Below are 11,527 nucleotides of genomic sequence, written 5' to 3'. Positions count from 1 at the left end.
CCAGCTGTGCATACCATATCTATATGCTAAAAGAAAAAACAATGCATGATCATATCAAAAAACAAAGAGAAGCCATATGCAACAGTCTTCAAGATTGAAAATCTCAGTAAGCTAGAAATGGAAGTTCCTCAAGTTCATCACTTTTACAAAAATTCCACAGTTAGCCTCATATATAATGATAAAAATCACAATGTTTTCCCACTAAGATTGGGTCAAGGCAAAAATGTCTCCTCTTTTCTCTGTTTTTTGATTTTATATTGTTCTAGATCTTGCATTAAAGTAACACTAAAAGTAAAGTAAAATTAAAACTCATGCAGATTAAGAAGGGAGAAATAAAATTTTGTTCTCTGATAGCATTATCATCTACATAGGAAATAAAACAGAAGTAACAAAATGCTTATGGAGCAAATGTGAAATGTTGTAGAATTATATTAAAAATAATGTTATTGATAAGTCAATCTCTTTGCAGAAGGGATATCTCATAAAGTAAAGTATTGGCCTAATATGCAGAAAGTCAGACCTGACTTTGAATCCTAGTACCTACATAAAACTGCCAGGATGGTAACACATGGTTGTAATCCACAAACTGAGAAGGCAGAGATGCATGGATCCCATGGATTCTTCAGATTCACTGTCCAACCAGCTTAACTTGATTGGTGAGTGCCAGATCGATGAGAAACCCTATATCAATAAATAAGTTAGCCAGCATCTAAATTACAACACCCAAGACTAACCTCTGGCCTCTATGAACAATGCATGTGCCCCTGCATACACATGAACCAATGTGTACATTAGCATGTACACACACACACACACACACACACACACACACACACACACGCACACACACACAAAAAAAACCTTAGAAAATTCCATCTCTTTTCTATAAGTAATGACAAGGTTAGAGCTTAAAATGAAAACCTTATGATCATCACATCAACACTATCCCTAAAATGAAATGTACAGTCTAACAAAACATTTCAAAACATGTAAAATCCTGATAAGTATTTTTAAAGTAGTTTTTAAGTCATAATTTATACTAATTGATATCCAAATATAATTTATAATCATATATGTCCATTAAGCTACATGTCAATCATTTTGAAATAACAAAATAAGATGTTGTAAGAAGCACGTCTGCCCACAGTGCTTATCAACCCTCAGTCTCTATTGCTTCATGGTACTCTATAAGACTCTGTATTTGGAAACAGATGCTTCAGAACAATATTTGGAAGGGAAATACCACTTTGTCAGTTAAACATTAAATGAAAAATATATGGAGGTTTAAAAACAAGATGTAAATTTTTCCTTATGTATGTATGAATAAATACAGTTTATTTTAACATTATCTTTGTGTGTATTTTTCTGTGGTTTTCTCATAAGTGGAGGAAAGCTACATGACATTTTTTAAAAGGCAAAGTAATAACTCCTCCCAGAGTCTGATTGCACAGATTATAAATATAGACATGGGAATTGAGAGGTCCAAAGGGGACACTGAATTATAATTGTTATTTCCTTAGTGACCTTTATCTGAATCTGGGAACAGTAAACTTTTCTCTCAAAACCCTTTATAGGTTCTATGAAACTCAGAACATGAATCCTCCCCTCTGACAAAAGTAGGAAAAATATTTTTTCCTCTATTCCAGACTAGGTGATTTCTTTTTTCTGCTTTATTTACTGTGTGTGTGTGTGTGTGTGTGTGTGTGTGTGTGTGTGTGTGTGTGTGTGTGTGTGTTGGTTTTTTGAGACAGGGTTTCCCTGTGTAGTTTTGGTGCCTGACCTGGATCTCACTCAGTAGACCAGGCTGGCCTCAAACTCACAGAGATCAGCCTGGCTCTGCCTCCCAAGTGCTGGGATTAAAGGTGTGTGCCACCACCTCCTAGCTGGATGATTTCTTTATTACTTCTTGTATAATTAGAAGAAAATGATCACATCATTAGATGAATTTGGGTTAAAATCTTCTCACTATTCTTTTCTCTGACGTTTCATTTAATTCAGTCTAAAACACTCCACTATAGTGACACCTAACTTTATTCAAAGATCTTTCATACAGAGCTCTGTATCTGGTGCCCAAAAGTTTGAATACTCTTGGGGGAAATATAATACATGAATTAAAAAGAAGCAGTTGCACATTGCTCCAAGACAAAACTCTTCCAAGAGCCCACTCTCACTATGTACTTGCTTCAGTTCCTATCTGTGCCCCAATTGTTGTGATCAAAATTCCTAATTCTCCAGCAATTGTTTGTTTGCCTCCTCTTCTTTCACTTACGTGTACATATTTATTTATTTATGTGTTTTGGCTGTGTGTGTGTGTGTGTGTGTGTGTGTGTGTGTGTGTCTGTGCGTGTGTGTGTGTGTGTGTGTGTGTGTGTGTGTGTGTGTGTGTGTAGCAGGGTCATATTATGAATCCCAGGATGATTTCAAACTTCTCAGTTTCCAGCGTGCTGGAATTTCAAGAATGTTCCAATCCAACTCAGCTTCACCTCCAAGCTTCCACCTCATAACTCTCTGCTTAACAACCAGGAAATACCACCCTTTCCTATTATGCCACTGAATTGTCAAACAGAATGCTGCTCTGAGTCCCAGATGTTCATCGGAGACACAAACTTCGACCCAAAGTCACTCACAAAGCTGTATGATCCACAACGTCATTCAGACTGAGTGGGGCTCCGTAAACAGTGCTGTTTCTGGTGCCGTCTATTCAGTGTGGTTTGCAGACATAATTTTTGTTTTGTAGTTGTGTGTCCATAGTTCTTAGAGAACACATACATATACACACAAAAAAAGGGGTGCATGTATTCCCAGGACAAACCTAACTTTCAGAATAAAAATACTTTATCCCAAATTGTAATAAGATAATTTCCTATTTGCTTTATAATTCATAAGCCTAGTAACTTGATAAAGAGTGGCAAATTGCTCACATGTCACATATGTCAAATTTCATCCCCTAAGATTAACTAAGAGCAATGAAGAACTAAAGACACTTCCCTAACAATAAGAGCTACCTCAGCTGGGTGAAATGGAGCCTTAAGCTGCAGAGATTTTGGATTTTGCTCTGTGCAGAAAGTAAGTTCAATATTTTTCTTTCCAACCACTATCACATAGGGCAGCAGTCCAGTCATCTTGCTTCCTGGTTTAGCTGTGAGAACAAAAAACTAGAACTATAGAATGCCTATTGGTGAGGAAAGAATGTCAAAATGTTAAGTAAATCATAGCTGTAGCTGGAAGTTTTCCTGTGTCCCTCCCACCCTTGAGGTCCCATGGCCACTTATAAAATAATTACTCAGAGGCTTATATTAATTACCAACTATATGGCCTATGGCAGGCTTCTTGTTAGATAGTTCTTTCACCTTAAATTAACCCATTTCTATTAATCGAATGTTGCCACGTAGCTATGGTATTATGGGTCTGCTGGCATCTTATTGCTCCTTGGGCAGCTGGCTCATGTCTCTCCTTACTCTCCTTTCTCCTCTCATTATCTCTTTTGGATTTTCCTGCCTGGTTCCATCCTGCCCTGCCATAGGCCAATGTAGCTTTGTTTATCAACCAATCAGAGCAACACATATTCACAGCATACAGAACAATATCCCACAGCATTTCCCCTTTTCTGTCCAATCAAAAAGGAAGGTTTTTAACTTTAACGTAGTAAAATTACATATAACAAAACAGTTGTCAAGCAAGAATTATAGTTTGAATATCTAGTCTATTTATATTTGGCAAAACTAGAAAATATTCTATCGTCTATCCTATTTTTGTAAGTCTAAAGTTTTACATCTAATTTATCTTTTATCATGATTAAGGAAAGCAATAATTATAATGATCTAGTCTTCAAGTCCATCAAAGATCCCAGAAGGGTATAATATTACCTGAGTAAACAGGAAGTACATTACAAACAATTTCTATTTCTAGAAATGACAGAGACCGCTGGCTGCCAAGACGGTCATCCAAAGTTCCTCTGTAATGTTGGGGCATCCGTCTTTAGCCTATATGCTTAGAGTCTCTCAATCACTTTTACCTGTGTTCTGCAGAATGTCTGGCAGCCTCCTCTGTGATGCAGGAACCTGAAGGACCATTTCACCTTGTTTTTGCAAAATCAGTGGTAATTTTCCTGTGGGTCCTGTATGTCCAGTTTATACAACATATTATCAAGCAGTCTATGTATGAGAAGTTCCTTGTCCAAACGGCCAGTTTTGCCAAGAAGAAGATAAACTCCATATGGAGTGTCGTTGATGCCCATCTTTCTCTTTGAAGTAAATTGGTGCTGCCAGGAGCAGACATATCTCACTATCCAGAAAAGTTTAAGTTTTTAAAACATTTTAAATGCAGTATTTTGTAGGTCTTTGAAGTGTTTGAAGATTACCTACCTAACTGAAATACATCTTTGTATATCTAAAAACTTAACTAACATGACTATAAGTTTGATTATCATAAATTACTAATTATTTTGTATTTTTAATTATATATTACAATTTTAAATAAGTTGCATAAACATAATACCTTAAACAAGAATAGAAATATAGTATAACAAATTTAGTGTTAAATTTGTATCAATAAACCAAAATCCATAGTAATGTAAAACACTTCAAACAAGTTATTACTCTTTAAAAAGTAGATTCAATAATCTACCCTTTCATCCTATCATATCTATATCATATCCCCCTTTTTTTCCTTTAGAAAAAGATTGAGTATGACCAATAACAATTTGTAACCAATCCCTAAACAGAGACAAACATCCATAATCTATTTTTTGGGGTGAGGGCATAGGTTTTTAGGCTACTTCTTGCTGACTGGGGACCCTGGTAGTCTTAGGGGGACATAAAGAAAATTTTAGGATTATGGTCAACTCCTGATTGGAGTAGTCTGATGAGAGGCAAGAGCATGAGGATGTCATGATCATGGCTGTAATCATTTTCTAATGAAATCCCATGGCTTTGCTTTATAACTAATATATCAGTTTATAAAAAGTGAACAGTTTATTTTGGCCCTTGGTTTTAGAAGTTTCAGTCCATGGTTGGGTGAGGCTATTTCTCTTGGACCTGTAGACAAAGAGTGCATCCTAGCAAGGAGCATGTCGTAGAGCAAGCTGCTCACTTTCCTGCAGCCAGGAAGTGAAAAAAAAGCAGAAATAAGATAGTCCTGATCTCAAAGTCCCCTTCAAGCACATTTCCTTACAACTCAATAGCATTCACAACTCCCACCATATAGGCTCTGCCTCTTAACATCTCTACCACCTGCAAGACTTCCATTATTTGGCCACCAAGCCTCTCTTACCATGCCCTTTAGGGAACCTCTGTCTAAACCAGAGTACCTATTTTATTATATTTTTAATAATAAAGTATAATATAAAAGGAAAACATTTATTATTATAGACTTTTTTGTTGTTTCTTCTTGAAAGTCTTTCTGGCAGTAAAAAAAAATTATTTTTTCCTGAATAAATTGAAGTATTAAATGTTTTATCATCAGGTTTATTATTTAATTTATTTCTGTATTCTCCTTCAAATTATTTTCTTTTCAATATGAAAAATAAAATCAATTATTTAATGTCTACATTGGGACAAATAAACATTATGATAATATAACTCATAGTCATAGTTCATAACTCAGAGTCCAAGAGAATGGACTCTGGCCAGTAAAATATGCTGATATACTTACAGTTTCAGGTAATTGTAAAAACAAATCAAGATTAGTGAAGTAAAGTTATTCTCTGTTTCTTCAACATTTTTGATGGTATAGGATCTTCTGTTGCTTGAATCAGTGAGGAAGAAAAAAAAATAAGTATATTGAAAACCATATACTTGTCTAAAAGACATTTTTTCCTAACACAAATTTTAATATGTAATTATCAATTCTTATTATAATTTAAATATAATGATTTTTTTAAATACATGTTTTTCAAAGAAAGAATTCATAGCCACTTTTAGAGATTAGAAATTTCTCTACCCTTTCTCCATTCCCGCAAACTACAGTGCCTACTCAGACTACTCCAGAATTAACACAGTAGAGATACAACATTGTAGCTCATTGACAATTGTCTCTATAACTAATATTTTTATGGCCATACTTCACTAGTTTCTCCCCTGCTTACTCTAAATTTTCTGTAATTCACATCTTCATCCCAGAGGAAACATTATAATAAAATATTCAATGTGTCAAAATCCACTGTAAATCTTGGGGTTCTGTGCTATTTGTGAGAATTTCATAGTTGATACAAACCAATTCAGAGGATATCTCTTCTGTGTTATACATCATCACCACCACTCTATCCTGCCTACGGTTAATCGATAACCTTCAGATACTTCTCTTCATCACTTATCTTCAAATTCTAATAGTCTTCATTGATCTTTCTTTAGCGAAAACTCTCTAGAAAAGAATTCAGTAATTCTAAGGATTTCATTTGCATATACATATATGTGGTAAGGATTCACAACTTCAAAATTTCTCTTGAGCTTCACACCTATATTCCATAGTCCTTCATCGATTCCCACTTCCGTACTCATCAGATGATTCATGATTCCACAAGATAATTGATCATCCTCCATCACACTTGCTTCATAGTCTGTGTTCCCTAACTTGGTACAGGCACCAAGGTTTCCAAAGTTACAAAGCAAGGAGTCTCACTGGTTCTCCTCCTTTACCAACTGGCCACTCCTTATGAAAATGCTTTTCCCTGGAGACCTTTCTTTAGTCTCCCAACCTGCTCTCATTCAGGCTTTTCTCCTCTCAAGTCACCAAATGTTCTAGCTTGCTAAGTCTTTATTGTTTCTACCTTTGTAGCCCCTGACAACACCTACTGCATGTGCCATGTTAATTTATTTTTTGATAGGAATAATTAAATTCAACAAATATAAAAGTCAGGGGAAACTAGGTTTATTTTTGTCTGATGAACTATTTTTATGGCCTCTAGTGTCTATAGGCTCAACTTCTTTTAAAGTATAAGACATTCACAATTTTGCCCTCCCCACTAAGATAGGGGTCTTCTGTCCCCTGCAACCTTACTCTGTATGTATGAATAGATGAAGCTATTATTTCCAGTTTTCAAATGTTATCCTAAACCTTAATATTGTTCACATGAATTGGACCACATGGTAAGATGAAGAATATTTTTAATATTAAACTACTTTCTATCTGTAATGGTTTCTAATCAATAATATATACTCATGAACCAAAATATAAGATAATATGTGACGATATTTTAACTTTCTGACTCTTGAGATCTCAAATTTACAATAGAACGTTTTTATTCACATTTGAAAATAGTTCAGTTCATGGTTGTTTGTCCCAATGGGCTTAGGCAGAACATCATTTATGGTGGACAAGTAGCAGAGACTTCAGTCCATCATGGCAGGAACATCATGCCAGAACAGAGCAGTTCACACCTGGTGGACTAGAAACAGAAGAACAGAAACAGGAAGGGACATAGGCAAGATATATTCCCTGAGGACACGTCCTGCTGAATCATTCCCCTTAACCGGGTACCCCCTTCCACAGTTCCATGCCCTCTCAGTTATCTATTCAGAATTTGGATTCTTCAATGAAATATGATATATCAGCCCTCAGGGTCTAACTAACTGTGGGAAAAGAAACATAATAGTACCTGAAGAGATCTGCTTTGCTAATCCTCTAGGCTCTTCTCAAGCTAATGAACAGTCAAAATTAGACATAAAAATGCATAGATTATGTATTAGTCCTATAGAAATATAAAAATGAAGAAAAACTATGGAAACTTTAGGGAAAGATCCACAGATGTTTTGGAACTAACATGAAAGCTGGGATAATATGAAGTATTTGGAAAATAGGAAGCATTCAGAATGGAAGTTGCTGTTCCAAACACACAAACACACACACACACACACACACACACACACACACACACACACACACACACACACAAGAAAATAGTTGTTGTTTTGGGAGAGATCACCTGACAGTAAAGCAAAAAGTATTCTGACAAGTAACAGAAATAATACCTGGCCAGGAAATGCCACGATGAAACAGAAGAATGTTTTACTTCATAGGTAGTTACTAAAACCCTTAAAGAGAATAATGTCACAAATTCAATGAAATGCTTATGAAACAAAACATTCACTTAGCTGATGGATCTGAAGCTCTGTAAAGAGATGAAAGGTATGAATAGACAAATGATGGAGCCTTGAGCACAGTTCTTGAGGCGGTAAGAGTAAGCAATCTCTCCTAGAAAGCATCTAGACAGAGTATAGAGAGTTTCACAGCCTCTAGGGATGGTGATGGTAAGAGAGAAAGAAAATAAAAAGAAGAAAGAAATTCATGTGAAGGAACAGCTGTTTTGTTTATCTTTGAGGTACAAGTTCTGACAATACTATATATAGCAACAGCCATCCAATGATTTCACACAACATTTTAGGTAATGTTCTGGTGGCAGCTCCACCTCAATCCTCCTCACCCATCTCTCTCCCTCAAACCCTGCCTCATCTCAGAAAGCCCACTGAACATAGCTCCTCCCTCAGAGATGCTCAAGACCATCCCCACAGGTTATTTAAACTAAGAGAGAGAGAGAGAGAGAGAGAGAGAGAGAGAGAGAGAGAGAGAGAGAGAGAGAGAGAGAGAGATCAAAAACAGACAGGTGGTTTTTCAGTTTCTCTTCCCCATTACCTCTGTGGATGGCTGGAAAATCATCTGGGAGCTTTTACCCATTAAATCTGGGCTCTTTCTAATTTAGTTTGATTTGGTCTGATTTGGATTGCTGCATCATCAGAGAGGCTTATCAGGGTACAGAAGCTTTTCGGGATACTTGGTGTTTCTTCTACAATTCTTCTGGTGGTCTTATTATTATTATTATCTACAGTGAAGCTATGGTCATGTTGCTGGTGAAGCTCATCTATATGGAATCTTGAAGAGATGGCTAGAGAATTACCCATGCTAGGGTATTGATGTATCTACCAGAATGGCGGAGCCTTTCTCCTTTTCTCCACATTCTTCAGGAAGTCCCTTCTTTGTCTTGTGACTTCTCCTTGCCATCTCTACAGATGATCTCACAAGTAGGGAAAAAAATTTTGTATCAGTTCATTTGGCCTGGTGTTCCCTAAAGGGCAGAAGCCAATGCTTCCAGACTTTAAGGTTTCAACTGGAACCTGGCATAATGTCACTTCCCCTTCGTGAACACAACAATCTTACTTCTTTCATTTTTCCAACTTACTTTCCTGTTACTTGGTCTGTTTGCTTACCAAAAACATGTACAAAACTACCTTGTGGGTTTTGCTGATGGCCTTTACCCTTCCTAAAAGGTTATCTTAATTCCTATCACCCCTTGTTAAACATTAGTTGCATTGAAACTCATCAGAAAAACCATTCTCATGGACTGGGGCTACTCTGGAGGTCAGTTTAGCAGGTATTACCCATGGATGCCCAGCTTTGGAATTTATATGTATTGAATCCCCTTGTAAGAAAATTTCAGTAAATATTAGTACTTCCTAAGAAATGCTCGAGAAATGAATTACTGTCCCATTTGAGAGATGAAAAAATGGAAGCTGAGAAATGTTAAATAGTTTGGCTAAAGTTACACTTGTAGCAAGTAGTGACATGGTCTTGCTAAACTTTAGAGAGTTAATTTATAAGCTGCACCATGTTATTTTAGAAATAAAATGATTGCAATTTTATAGGGATACTGTAAGAGTAAGAACATGATCATGTGATGCACTTCCATATTTAATTTAAAGCAGGACAGCCACAAGAATAGCAGCCCAGGGGACAGCATGCTATAAAGCTGCTATGTCTGTGAAATGAAAAAGTCCCTTCAAAGACACCATTTTCAGCTGAGCCTTCGGGCACCAAACTTAGTTTTCACTTTACAAATGATAGTCACAGACCATGAACACCTTTTTAAATGCTATTTTTCAAGGCTGAGAGCAAACGCTCCAATTATAAAAGAATTGATCTTGTTAAACTTATTCTTAAATTTTTTATTTCCCTCCTCAGTTAATTCAATTTCCCCCTCCAATGCATGAATCATGGAGACATAATGCGAACATTCAGCCACAATAGAAGAGGATGTTACATTATTCCGATGTACTTGATCGACTTCAGACACAGCAGCTCCGGCAGGGCCAAATGAAACCCGCTTAACTGCGTATCTACAGCAAACCATCACCATTATTATTTTCTTGTCTTTGAAGAACTTTGTGAAATATGTCTTGTAATAAAAGAGAACATGCATCTTCTTTGGTTATTTTATCCAAACTGAGTACAAATTTAAAAACATATGGGAAGCTAACATTTTTCTGTGCTTACCGTGGGCCAGGAATTATTTTAGAAAGCTTCTCTTTATCTCAAGTAATTTTTATGACCATCCCCCCTCCTAGAATGTAGACTGTTCTATTTTAAAAGATGAGAGAAAGAAGGGCCCAGCAACTTGCCCAAGTTCACACAGTCAATCAGAAGTAGCAACTTAAGAATCTGAACACAGAACCATCCAACTTCAAATTCCATGCATGGTAGGTAGCTACTGGTTAAGCCTTAAAATCTCATGGTCATTTGTAAGCACAACCAAGAAACCAAATAATTCATGGACAGAAAAATGACCAAATAATATGTTAATGTAGATATTGTAGCAGGAATCAGAAAGGTGAGAATCTTGATGCTTTTGAGAGGAGTTGAGAACAGGAGTTATTTGTTCCCAGTTCCCAGAGAAGGAAACCAAAATCAGAGCAAAACGGACCCCAGAGACCCTCTCTTTTACCAGGATTTCACTTATTTTGGAATTGACCTCTCCCTTACTCACTGCCATTTTAACCCAAAAACTTCTGACTACAATTTGCCAAGGGGATTTTACTATGGTAACCTTCAGGCATACACAAAGAACACAGTCAAAACAAATAGCTCTCTTTAAATGTCATTATGGGGAGTAAAATTCTATGTGGTGTATTAATGGGCCTCCCACAGCTAAATCCTGGCATACCACTTTGAAAAAATGTCCCCTGTGGGTATCACTTAAACCAACAAAAGTGAGGGAATTTGAGAGGTAAGAGAAAACCCGATCTTGTTCTAGTGGGAATAAAAAGAAGACAGAAAAGTGGAATAAAGGAGTGAGAAATCAGGGAAACAAATTAAATTTGCTTTGTTTTCATCCTTTCTAATGCTATTTTAATGTGGAAGGCCTAAAGAGAATGCTAGCTGTTATTTTCCTTACATTCAATTTCCTTAGTTTTGAATTTAATAAATCTTTAATGAAAGTAGGAGCCCTGCCTTTGGCTTAAGAAATACAAAGAAGAAAAAAATTATGTATTTCCTCTACAATCATCAGACAATATTCATAAAAGATCAGGGCGTGTGTTAGTGTATGTGCTAGTGTATGTGCGTGTGCACAGGCATGCATGCGTGTGTGTGTGTGTGTGTGTGTGTGTGTGTGTGTGTATGTGTGTGTGTGGGGGGGTGTGTGCATGCATGTACATTGTGTGCATAGTGTGTGTGTGTGTGTGTGTGTGTGTGTGGTGTGTGTATGCCCGTGTGGTGTGTATGCATGGTGTTTGTGTCCATGGGTGTGTGGGTGGGTGGG

Source organism: Peromyscus maniculatus, chromosome 16 (assembly GCF_049852395.1).
Source record: "Peromyscus maniculatus bairdii isolate BWxNUB_F1_BW_parent chromosome 16, HU_Pman_BW_mat_3.1, whole genome shotgun sequence".
NCBI classification, from domain to species: domain Eukaryota; kingdom Metazoa; phylum Chordata; class Mammalia; order Rodentia; family Cricetidae; genus Peromyscus; species Peromyscus maniculatus.
This window is presented reverse-complemented; position numbering follows the sequence as displayed.